At 42.3% G+C, this 13,641-nt stretch overlaps 1 protein-coding gene across 2 annotated transcripts in view; it reads right to left on the bottom strand.

Annotated features, from left to right (window-relative positions):
* The window catches only part of LOC126174957 (UDP-glycosyltransferase UGT5-like), an 82,730-nt gene extending 69,984 nt beyond the window's left edge, over window positions 1-12,746 (bottom strand). For both annotated transcript variants that reach the window (XR_007535500.1, XM_049921423.1), the window contains exon 1: window positions 12,658-12,746. The gene's annotated coding sequence lies outside the window, so the exon portion shown is untranslated. The remainder of the gene's footprint in view (window positions 1-12,657) is intronic.
* Between the last annotated feature and the right edge of the window lie 895 nt (window positions 12,747-13,641).

Raw genomic sequence — 13,641 nt, 5'->3', positions numbered from 1 at the left:
CTCAGGACTGAAAACCACAACAACAAGGTATGAAAGGGTAATGCTGAAGCGGAGCCGTCATTTGTACACAGGTAATACATGTGGAAAGGTTTCTGACGTGTTTGTGACTGCACTATGTGAATTAACAGACTTTTAACGCGGAATGGTAGTTGGTGCTAGACGCATAAGACGCTCCATTTCGGAAGTCGTTAGAAAATTCAATATTCCGAGATCCACAGCGTCACGAGTGTGCTGAGAATGTCGAGTTCCAGGCATTATCTCTCACCGCAGACAACGCAGTGGCCGACGCCCTTCACTTAACGACCGAGAGCAGTGGCGTTTGTGTAGAGTTGTCAGTGCTAACAGACTAGCAACTTTGTGTGAAATAACTGCAGAAATCAGTGTGGGACTTACGACAAACGAAAGTATTGGTTAGGACAAAGTGAGGAAATTTGGCGTTAATTGGCTATGGCAGCAGGCGACTTAGCTTGCAGCGCCTATCCTGGGCTTTTGACCATATCGGTTGGACCCTAGACGACTGAAAAACCATGGCCTTGTCAGATGAATCCCTATTTCAATTGATAAGAGCTGATGGTAGGTTTCGAATGTGGTGTAGGCCCACGAAGCTGTGGACCCAAGTTGTCAACTAGGCTCTGTGTAGGCTGGTGGTGGCTCCTTAATGGCGTGGACAGTGTTTACGTCGATCATTGACCGAAAATGATCCTGTTCGGCTACTTGGAGAACATTAGCTGCCGTTCATGGACTTCATGTTCCCAAAAAACCATGGAAATTTTATGGATGACAATGCGCCATGTCATGAGCCCACAATCATTCGCGATTGGTTTGAAGAACAGACTGGACAATTGAGAGAATGATTTGGCCACACAGATCACCCAACAGGAATCCCATTGAACATTTATAGGACATAATCAAAGCGGTTATTTTGTGCACAGAATCCTGCACTGGCAAGACTTCGCAATTATGGACTGCTATATAGGCAGCATGGCTCAATATTTTTGCAGGGGACTTCCAACGACTTGATGATTCCATGTCACGCGAGCTGCTGCAGTCACCTAAGTAAATATACGAGGGCGTCGGGCGTTTCCTTGAAAACACTATCCCAATAGCTGGAAGAGCTCACCAGAATCTTTGTTTCTCATACATCATACTATGACACAGAGATTCTGGCATGCACTTCCAACTATAGGGATAACTTTATTTAAAAAGCAGTTGGGATTAACTTAGCAAGTGACGGAAGTTTTCCCTTAAATTCTGATTGGAATCTTACTCTCTCGCTAGTCAAAAACCAGGGTTAATGTTACTGGCTCACCTGTCAGCAATTAATATGCACTGTTGATAATTCCTGACGTCAGTCATTTTCGTCTGTGTGGTGCCTTCAGCTGCTTACAGTGTGCATGTTATCTTTCTGCATAAGCCATATCATGGCTACTGGTCAGCGCAGCCTCGCATACTGATGATTTAAATATCCTTGCACAGTGCTCTCTCTTTGAAATTGTGCCTCGAAAATGACGGGGTGTGCACCAGTCCAATTACCGGCGATTGTCAAAGACGTCACCCGGCTGCTGTAAGTAAATTCTTTGAACGCTTATACGCCAGGAGAAACACAGTTTCACAACAGTGGTATCCTGTTCTATTTACATACCGAGCGAGGGAAACATGAGTTCTCGTGCCTCTGTATGGGCCTTGTTTTCTCATGATCAACTATAGAAATATAGTCTTCCTGTTAGTGCAGCTGAGACTTGGCAGCATTACGGGAGATGGAACGTTGACCTCGACGGCGACTGTTCACCGTTGTATTGTCAGGAGTGCCCAGGGAAGTGTGGCAGGACCGCTATGACAGTAGAGTTTCGATAGTTCCAGGTGAAACGGAGCGTGACCATTTCGAATCACTGAAAACTTGGATTATCGAAATTATGCGGGAAAAAGATACAAAGCGATGCTGTAAAGGATAAGCAACATCGATAATATCTCACTTGTTTTTTCAATCTTCGATTTCTGTATAGTGTTTCATTTATGACTGCGGTTACAGTGGAGTGGCGCGGCACCATCAAACCAGTGAGATGAGGTGAGCAGAGCAGCGATATGAGAGCTCCGAGACCAGCGCGATCGAGTGACTCGGGCTGCAGTGGGGTAATACCGGCACCATTCGACTGACGCTGCGGGTAGAAGTGTGGGCACTTGGGTTTCTTTTGTTGTACTGCTGAGAAAGTAGTGTCAGTAGAAGCTTCGATAGCAACTGTTTTTACTTCGCGTCCTTTATGAGACCAGCGAAACAACTATTATCGCATACTGATTATTTTAGACAAGTTATGTGACGAAGTAGCAACAGAATTACAGACTTTTAAGTTCAGAACACCTCTTATATCTTTCGTTGTCTTAAAACGAGAGGCGATAATAAATCTGAAGTAGAATAACTGAAAATTGCGTTCATTGTGTGAGCAAATGTTTTCAAAACTATCTCATTTGGACAGCTTCGTTTGAACGTCTGTTAAAGTTTCGTCCCGTCTGATACGTGCCTTGTGTAGAACGCTTGACGTCTATTGTATGTTGCTCATCAACACTCAGGAACCCTGGTAGGTCAATGACAGTGCTGTGGATAACATGTATATTCAACAGTGTCGTCAGCAAATTCTAGTGAAGTTCCAATTGGCTCCCAAAATATGCTCGACTTAGCGCTCATTATTCCAAAAGCACATTCTGTTAATCGTTGTGGTACGGAAAAGCTTTGTTGAAATATTCATTCCTTGAAACTAAAACTCCTTGACTGTAATACTTGATAAAATGCCTCAGCAATACCCATATGATCTCCAATGAATACAAAACCGATGTATGTAGTGGAAAGTCTGGCAGCATGTTAAGCTCCCCTTCCTGCATCAAGCAAAATTCACAAGAAGAATAAGATATACCACCTTCCCTTTCTTTTCCACATCACCCAACATTGATTATAACGAATTTCCGCTAAGGATATGCAACAGCTTACATTACAACAGAATGAAAATTTTTATAACTATAAAACACTGTACCAGAGTTTTAGACGAATGTGTTTTCTCTCAACACCACTGACTGCAGTTTGGAAATCAGTATTTAGAAAAATGCGTTCGCATGTAGGTGGCTGGTGGCAACCCTACAGCACTGTAACAGTTGACTCCACAACACTCACAACATTTGTGAATCTTATTTTGAATGTTAGAGCAATGTCTGGAACACTGCTTCTGATTTCTAGGAACCTGTAACATCTCTCGTTTCATCAGCTAATCTATGGACCTTAAAATGACGTCATTGGACAAATCTGTAGTAACTTAAATATTGGGTAGATATGGAAGTTTTGCCTGTTAATCATATGAAAAAATAGTCTCCTCTTTGCGTACTATCATTTGCCAAAATATTGTTTCGACTCTCAAACCTTTTATGTCATATGAGGAATGTTACGAATATATCATTCGGGCTTTATCGTTGACGCACGAGTTCGGGACGAAGCATTTTACATACGATCAGTCTTCTCGAGTTTGGTGATAGCGATATCCTCCTCTCCCATGAACCATCGACTTTGCCGTTAGTGGGGAGGCTTGCGTGCCTCAGCGATACAGATAGCAGTACCGTAAGTGCAACCACAACTGATGTATATCTGTTGAGAGGTCAGACAACGTGTGGTTCCTGAAGAGGGGCAGCAGCCTATTCAATAGTTGTCAGGGCAACAGTCTGGATGATTAGCTGACCTGGCCTTATAACATCAGCCAAAACGGCCTTGCTGTGCTGGTACTGCGAACAGCTGAAAGCAAGAAGAAACTACAGCCGTAATTTTTCCCGAGGGCATGCAGCTCTACAGTATGGTTAAATGATGATGGCACCCTCTAGAGTAAAATATTCCGGAGGTAAAATAGTCCCCTTCGGGCGCGGAGTATCCAGGAGAACGTCGTTATCAGGAGAAACAAAACTGGCGGTCTACGGAACGGAGCATGGAAAATCAGATCTCTTAATCGGGCAGGTAGGTCAGAAAATCTAAAAAGGGAAATAATTAGGTTAAAGTTAGATACACTGGGAATTAGTGAAGTTCGGTGACAGGAGGAACAGGACTTCTGGTCCGGTGAATACAAGATTATAAACACAAAATCAAAAACGAATACTGCAGGAGTAGGTTTAGTAATGAATAAAAAAAAATAGGAACGCGGATAAGCTACAATGAACAGCAGAACAGCATAGTGAACACTTTATTGTAGCCAGGATAGGCACGAAGCCCGCATCAACCACAGTAATACATATTTGTATGCCAACTAGCTCCGCAGACGAGGAGAAAAAAATATTATTCAGGTGGTTAAGGGAGACGAAATTTAATAGTCATGTGGGACTGGAATTCGATAGTAGGAAAAGGCCAGTGTCTTGAAATGAGGATATAAGACGAATACAACAGTAGCAAAACAAGGATAATGGAATGTAGTCGAATTAAATCAGGTGATGCTGAGGGAATTAGATTAGGAAACGAGATACTTAAAGTAGTAGATGAGTTTTGCGGCTTGGGAAGAAAAATAACTGACGATCGTTAAAGTAAGGAGAATATAAAATGTAGACTAGCAATGGCAAGAAAAGCGTTTCTGAAGAAAACGTTTCTGAGAAATTTGTTAATATCGAGTAGATGTTTAAGTGTCAGGAAGTGTAGCCACGTATGGAAGTGAAACATGGACGATAAATAGTTTCGACAAGAAGAGAATAAAAGCTTTCGAAATATGGTGCTACAGAAGAATGCTGAAGGTTAGATAGGTAGATCACGTAACTAATGAGGAGGTACTGAACAGAATTGGGGAGAAGAGAAATCTGTGGCACAACCTGACTAGAAGAAGGGATCGGTTGGTAGGATACATTCTGAGGCATCAAGGGATCACTTATTTGGTACTGGAGGGAAGCATGAGGCATAAAAACTGTGGAGGGAGGCCAAGAGATGAATACAGTAAGCAGATTGAGAAGGATGTAGGCTGCAGTAGTTACTCGAAGATGAGGAGGCTTGCACAGGACAGAGTACCATGTAAAGCTGCATCAAACCAGTCTTTGGACTGAAGACCACGACAATAACAACAACAACAGCGTTATCCTTCTAATTTTTAAGAATAATTCAGTATGAAGTTACATTTCATGCGCAGAAACATATGACCTAACATACACCAAACGCAAATTCATAGCGACCCCAATTTTTCAATTCAAAATTTCCGAAATTCTTGCAGTAGGTTACTTAATTTTCAAATATCACAGTAACTATGGCTACTACCGAAATGATAGCAGCTCATCAAGAAACTGATGAGTAAAGCTATGGTATGCGCTGGAATCAATTTTTTCTCCAAGTAGTTACTCTAACACCGTTGAGAAAGACTGCGAATGGTCGGCTTGCGCTTCTGCCGTCTGCGCAGTGAAGCGAGCACGCCGGCTGCAGCGCCACCAGAAGATCCGAATGAGGGACTATTTTACCTCATGGGCCGGCCAATGTGGCCGAGCGGTTCTAGGCGCTTCAGTCTGGAACCGTGCGACCGCTACGGTCGCAGGTTCGAATCCTGCCTCGGGCGTGGATGTGTGTGATGTCCTTACGTTAGTTAGGTTTAAGTAGTTCTAAGTTCTAGGGACCTGATGGCCTCAGATGTTAATTCCCATAATGCTCAGAACCATTTGAACCATTTTTTACCTCCGGAATATTTTACTCTAGAGGATGCCATCATCATTTAACCATACAGTAGAGCTGCATGCCTTCGAGAAAAATTACGGCTGTAGTTTCTTCTTGCTTTCAGCCATTCGAAGTACCAGCACAGCAAGGCCGTTTTGGCTGATGTTATAAGGCCAGATCAGTTAATCATCCAGACTGTTGCCCCTGCAACTATTGAAAAGGCTGCTACCCCTCTTCAGGAACCACACGTTGTCTGACCTCTCAACAGATACCTCTCCGTTGTGGTTGCATCTACCCGGAGTGGCAGTGCGACGGCTGCCCGGCACGAAGCCCCGCTCTGTGCTGTTGCACCGTTCCTCCGTAATCCGTGACTAACAAGGGAAAGTACCCTTCGCAGCCGTATCAGGTTTAGTTGTAAGATGGCCCAGTGGATTGTTGTTGTTGTGGTCTTCAGTCCAGAGACTGGTTTGATGCAGCTCTCCATGCTACTCTATCCTGTGCAAGCTTCTTCATCTCAAAGCGCCCACTCCAACCTACAACCTTCTGAATCTGCATAGTATATTCATCTCTTGGTCTGCCTCTACGACTTTTACCCTCCACGCTGCCCTCCAATACTAAATTGTGATCCCTTGATGTCTCAGAATATGCCCTACCAACCGATCCCTTCTTCTAGTGAAGTTGTGTCATAAATTCCTCTTCTCCCCAATTCTATTCAATACCTCCTCATTAGTTACATGATACCCTTCTAATCTTCAGCATTCTTCTGTAGCACCAAATTTCTAAAGCTCTTATTCTCTTCTTGTCTAAACTATTTATCGTCCATGTTTCACTTCCACACATCACTACGCCCCATACAAATACTTTCAGAAAAGAGTTCCTGACACTTAAATCTATACTCGATGTTAACAAATTTCTCTTCTTCAGAAACGCTTTCCTTGCTTTTGTCAGTCCACATTAATATCCTCCCTACTTCGACCATCATCAGTTATTTTGCTCCCCAAATAGCAAAACTCATCTACTATTTTACGTGTCTCATTTCCTAATCTAATTCCCTAAGCATCACCTTATTTCATTCGACTACATTCTGTTATCCTCGATTTGCTTTTGTTGATATTCACCTTATATCCTCCTTTCAAGACACTGCCCATTGTGTTCAACTGCTCTCCCAGGTCCTTTGCTGTCTCTGACAGAATTACAATGCCATCGGCGAACCTGAAAGTTTTTATTTCTTCTCCACGGATTTTAATACCTACTCCGAATTTTTCTTTTGTTTCCTTTACTGCTTGCTCAATATACAGACTGAATAACATCGGGTATAGGCTACAACCCTGTCTCACTCCCTTCCCCACCACTGCTTCCCTTTCATGCCCCTCGACTCTTATAACTGCCATCTGGTTTCTGTACCAATTGTAAATAGACTTTTGCTCCCTGTATTTGACCCCTGCTACATTCAGAATTTGTCAGAATGTATTCCAATCAATACTGTCAAAAGCTTTCTCAAAGATTACAAATGCTGGAAATGTAGGTTGGCCTTATTGTAATCTATCTTCTAAGATAAGGCGTACGGTCCGTATTGCCTCACGTGTTCCAACATTTCTACGGGATCCAAACTGATCTTCCCCGAGGTCGGCTTCTACCAGTTTTTCCATTCGTCTGTAAAGAATTCGTGTTAGTATTTTGAAGCCGTGACTTATTACACTGATAGTTCGGCAATTTTCGCACCTGTGAACGTCTGCTTTCTTTGGGATTGGAATTACTATATTCTTCTTGAAGTCTGAGGGTATTTTGCCTGTCTCATACATCTTGCTCACCAGATGCTACAGTTTCGTCAGGGCTGGCTCTCCCAAGGCTATCATTAGTTCTGATGGAATTTGGTCTTCTGCCTGGGCCTTGTTTCGACTTAGGTCTTTCAGTGCTCTGTCAAACTCTCCACGCAGTATCATATCTCCCATTTCATCTTCATCTACATCCTCTTCCATTTCCATAATATTGCCCTCAAGTACATCGCCTTTGTATAGACCCTCTATATACTCCTTCCACCTTTCTTCTTTCCCTTCTTTGCTTAGAACTGGGTTTCCATCTGAGCTCTTGATATTCATACAGGTGGTTCTCTTTTGTCCAAGGGTCTCTTTAATTTTCCTGTAGGTAGTATCTATCTTACCCCTCGTTATATATGCCTCTACATCCTTACATTTGTTCTCTAGCCATCCCTGCTTAGCCATTTTGCTCTTCCTGTCGATCTCATTTTTGAGACGTTTGTATTCCTTTTCGCCTGCTTCATTTACTTCATTTTTATGTTTTTTCCAGTGGATCGACCGATAATAGCTGGACGCAGATCAGGCATGAAAATGAGGGAACAAAGGCAAAATAGAAAGTGTACGGTCTAAAAACAAGAAGTGCAATAAAGAACGACCCGCAGTAACAACTGTCTCGTGGGTCAGTGGTCATGTTGTTCGACTACCAAGCGGGGGCCCTTTGTTCAAAACCCCCTCGTATTATTTTATTTATTTAATTTTCTTCTTCGACAACGTTAACTGTCCGTCTGGTCATTGAAATGTTTGTTCTCTTTCTGTAGTCTTGACAGTTGTCGTACTATACATTGGTTATAAGTTATGAGTCACGTGATAAGAATACGTTACCGTCGCAAGTAAATATGATGAATAGCGAGAGCGGGCGAGGTACCATATAGACGTCCCACAGAAATGAAAACAACAAGTAAACGGGTGTGAACTGTGTTACAACAAAGGAATTCAAGAGTCGAAACTTCCAAAATGAAACGCAACTTCAAAAACGTTAAAAACACATGTTTTGTCAGAGCACAGAGAAACTGTGTGATTGTGAAGCTGTTGCGTTCATTTGTTGCAGGTTATGTGACACTCTATTGTGTTTTCATCATTTCCTTGGGAGTGACCACATTCGCAGTCATACGAACATCCATATCGAGCAAGGAGGCATATCTCACTCCCTTACCCGTCGTACAAATTAGGTGCGTCGTAGGGGATTCCTATCATATGACAAATGTACTGTTACTAATCCCGTTCATGACACACCAGACTTGTTTCCCGGTAGGGGATGCGGTTGATTTGTCGCCTTGTCATCAAACTCTTGCGGTTCCCATTCGAAAGCCACTTCCTTTCAGCTGCTAATAGAGTAGTTGTGCAGAATCAACTGTCATTGTAGGTCCCTACCTTACACCTCGCTGTCGCAAGCGGACTTACACCACGACACAGACACAAATTTGAATAAAGCGAAGAGCGTAAAAAAATTGACATGAGGGATTCATGAATACGGCTAGCGTGATTGATAGTCGAACAATTTAACTACTTAACCACATCATTTTCCTTCCCGCACCCCCCCCCCCCTCCCCTGCTCTATATTACACTTCTGTTTTTGGACCGTTCGCTGTTTCTATTTTGCTTTTTTTTCATACTCCAGTACACCTTCTACCTGTTTTCGGTTTCTGACGGGTTGTCCGCTGGGCCTTCTTATCACTAATCTGACGGGTGCTGGGGTGTGATGTCTCATTCTGAGAGATCCTTCATAGTATTTCTTACAGGAAAATTGTTTCAATTTACGTCAGTTCTCACGCCACTCACCAATAGTAACCTCACCCACACAGTAGTCGAGAGCAAGTTTCTTTATTGTTTTTCCTTTCTCAAGTCGTTTCAGTGTTTTTATAAATTAACATTCAAAGTCGCAAATTCCCTTTCCTTTGTTATAACACTCGTTTTTAGGTGTACAAACAAAAAAAATCAATAAAGAAAATGAATCAACGGAGTGCTGTACCGACAATGAAAAATCCAAAACAGCGCTTTCAACAAAATTTTTGCTTGTGCTATGAGCGGATGGGGGAAACATAGCTGGGGTCACTACACTGTACAATAGCTTTTTTTCGTTTTTTACGAGGCTCGGAAATATAGGAAACTCGTAATTCCAAGACTCGAAATACCGAGACTCTGCTGTATTCTCTCTATATAGAAATGACATGACGGGCTGCGTGAGCAGCCGTCTGTGGCTGTTTGTTGATGGTGCTGTGATGTACGAGCAGGTGTCGTCACTGAGTGATACAAGACGACTTAGACAAAATTACGAGTTGATGTGATAAATGGCAGCCATCTGTAGTTGTAAAGAAAATGTAATTTAATACAGATGAGTAGGAAAAACAATCCTGTAATGTTTGAAACGTCCGTTTGCGGCAGTAAGACAGTTCTGCAGTAAGCTTCAAATGCCGATTGTCTAAATTTTCCCAATAGCGTTACACGGAAAGAACACCGCTTTCTCTTCAGGGATTCCCGTTTGTGGTCAGAGGCATCTCCGTTAACACTTGGGTGTTGCTCAAACCTATCGGTCACAAACCTAGCAGCCCGGCTCCGAGTTGCTTCTGTCTCATCCATTAACCCGACCCGGTGGAGATCCTAAACACTTGAGCAGTACGCAAGAATGGGTCGTAACGGTTTCCTATATGCAGTCTCCTTTATAACGTGAACCACACTTTCCTAAAATTCTCCCAGTAAACTGTAGTTGGTTGTTCCTTCCCTACTGCAATCCTAATATCTTCTTCCATTTCACAACGCTTTCACTATAGTGAAATGTAAAAATTTATGTGATCAAGACGGACCTGTAAAATAAAGCGCCAAAAATATGACCACGGACTCATTTTCAGACTTTGTGTCTTCAATTGATAAATTGAATAATGTGTCTAAATTCAACCTATATTCTTTTAACTGGAGCTAATATTACGAATAATTCAAATGTAAGTTGTAACTCTGACGACAGATTTAATTTTTAAAATCCAGGACGATCTTTTCATGTGAAAGCTACAGGTGCTCTTATTTTCACGTTAGGAGCTTTCAGTTTTAATCAAGTATCCAGCAATGAGAAAGTCGGTTACTGTTACAGCATGTGGCTAGCCGTGCGCTCCAGCGCTCGTCTCCTTTAGCGAACGTTGTGGTAACAGTTGGCCAAGTCTCGCTGGATTTAAAAAAAAAAAAAAAAAAAAAAAAGGGTAGCCAGTTCTTTCTCTTTCAGGCCCCTCGGCGCTACTGCTAGTGGTGGTCGGTAAACTGTATAAGCAGCTGATGATAAGTGACGAAATTGATTTCTTTTAAGTTTTCGACTATTGTCACTGTTTATTGCGCAAGGTAGAAGCATCCTAAATTAGCGAGCTTACAACAAAAATTGCTGCCAGTGTATTTGTATGTTTATGTCAGTTATTTTTATAAATTGTCACTGGAATTAATTATTTTTTTCTTGCAGATAACAACCATCGTCTTTAAAGAGTTAAATTAACTTCACGTGTTTGTGTGTCTTATACGGGGTGTTCAAAGAGTCTCTCCGCAGTGTTGTATGATTTTCCACCACGGGTGCAGTTTGTTCGCCGCGCGTGAAAGTTTGACTGTTCGCCTGCCTGGGTTACTTCCCTTAAAGTGGATATTCTGTACCCATTCATAGGAGAACTTGTCTTAAGTGAATTACCGAACAGTTATTTTCAACAAGATGGTGCAACCGCGCATAGAGCTCGCGTTTCAATGTCACTGCTTGCCGATGTTTCTGGTGATCGCATAATTTCACATGGACTTTGGCCGCCACGATCGCCTGACCTACCACCACCTGACTTTTTCTTCTGGGGTGCAGCGAAAGCAACTGTCTATAAAAGCAGTACAAAATGCATCGATGAATTGAAAACTGCAATATCCACTTTCACTGCTTCTGTTACAGAAGAAATGTTACAGCTTGTTTGGAAACGTGATTAGACGGATTGAATTATATATTCAATAACGTGGGGGGGGGGGGGGGACACACTTTCGACGTTTAATGCGAAAATATGTAAGTAAAAATGAATATTCAATGTATTTCACTGAGTTTTATTTCGGTATATTCACTGCGGCATACGGCACGAGCGGCTAACAATCATACGGCAATACGGAGAGACTTTTTGAACACCCATTAAAAGTAAAAAATAAAAACAGAAAATAATAAAGAACTAAAGTCCAACTAGGAACCATCGTCATAGGATGGCAGATCGTCGACAGGAAATGTTTTCGTCTCTCGTAGTATGCATTATATCTTTCGATAATGGCAGTGCATTCGTTAATTAATTTAATCGATCAAGGGAAATGAAAGGCCATTTTTACACAGTATAGGACGCAAATGTCTCACTTCATAATGACCCAAACATAGTCTAAAAAACTTTCTCGTATGTAGTAGTAACTCATAGGCCGTAATAAGTGGTAGTGATTTCTACAGCCAAATATTGTGGTGTTAAATGTATGTATCACACGGAAACTGTAATCATTAACTAAAGAGAAAAAGGCGTGTTCAGAACTGTACAATCAACCATCTTTCAGCACAGCATGCGTCAGTATAAGAGAAAAGGAATCAGATGACTTTGCGGAAAGGATACTCTGCAATATAATGTGCACTTCTTTATTCGTGTAAAAAGCAGACGAGGGGAGTGACAGAAAGCGTTATCAAATTCATATCTAGCTTATAGCACTAACTACAGTACTATAAGAAACTATGACGGAAGATCTAGGCTAAAATAACAAATCGAATATTTTTAACGTCCACAAACATTAATAACAGATCACTGCATGAACAAATAAAAAACAACACTGTAGTGAACTACACAGAGCTATGGAGTGAATTAACAGCAATTCCACTTGTTAGGTTACGGCCTTACAATGTCCTCTGAGCAACAGCAAATCGACAGTTTCCTTCACTCTAGAATTGCTGAGTACTTCTTTCCCGCAGGTGATTACTGAGCGGTAGTATAGAGGCAGGGGTTGGTATTACGAATAAATTAACGATAGACTCGTTTTCAGAGAAACTGTAGTAGGCGTACATCGGATACAGTATACGGTTGAGAGATCTTGAGAACTGAGCGTTGTTTCTCTAGCTTCGGGAAGCACACAGTAAGCAGACAATCAGCGGAACGAAATGATCTGACAGCTTATTTGGTAAGCGCACATAAACGAGCTACACGTGATGTAATGAAGCAAAGAGCACTGCACCTGCTTATATGACGGCGGTGTCAGGAGCTGAAGAACTTTGCGCTTGATAGCGACGGTAGTGTCAACATAGGCTCTGAAACAGCCTCTGGGGCAACTGGCTGCAACATGCACACGTTCAGCCATTTAAATCGCGCTGGTTGACCTTGCCAGACAACGTATCCGGCGACGTAAAAAACGCGGGTTTCCTTGCTATCACAAGCCGGTAATCTTATCGACTCACGCAAGACTTCTCTTAGACACGTATATCTTTGGCTGGTTTGCGTATCTCACCATGACGTGGCGAATATTAACATCCGTGTTTGGAGCACGGTCTCTCATGCCGAATGTTTTAAATGTAAACTGACGACGTACTCACGATGATCGTCAACATGGCGTGGCGAATATTAACATCCGTGTTTGGACCACGGCCTCTCATCCCGGATATTTTAAAAGTAAACTGACGACGAACTCAAGATGATATTGCAAATAAACTGATTTGATATGCTTCAAATACACAATGATGTTTAAAAAATAAGGGAACAACTGAAGGCCTTCTTTTGTCATGATGATCAGACAGAGCGGTCGTACTCCCTGCCTCAGAGCTCACCAATGTTTACAACATAGAAAGTGGCCACCACGCAAGCTCTCCAGCTGTTTAGGCTGGATGGACTGAGCAAGACCTTGATCTTGTCTGACTCGTCAAGTATACCGTCGGCTCCCCTGCCCTGCAACACGGAAGAAAATAGTGACCTCCCCAGAAAGGTGACGCAGAAACTGATTGAGCTATGGCGATGTCGAACTGCGATAGGCTTTCACTGGATACCATTGCTCATCAAGACCACCAACAAAATGAGTACATGGATGTTCTCGCAAAAGACTCAATTTCAGCGGCCACTTAATTATGCCCGGATGCAACGCATGGAAACAAGATTGGGAAGTTACATGGAATGAAGGCCACCAATGCTCCAAAATACAAATACAGTTTGCTCCTCCCAGAAGAGCGTG

This window comes from Schistocerca cancellata, chromosome 3, assembly GCF_023864275.1.
Source record: "Schistocerca cancellata isolate TAMUIC-IGC-003103 chromosome 3, iqSchCanc2.1, whole genome shotgun sequence".
NCBI lineage: Eukaryota > Metazoa > Arthropoda > Insecta > Orthoptera > Acrididae > Schistocerca > Schistocerca cancellata.
This window is presented reverse-complemented; position numbering and strand designations above follow the sequence as displayed.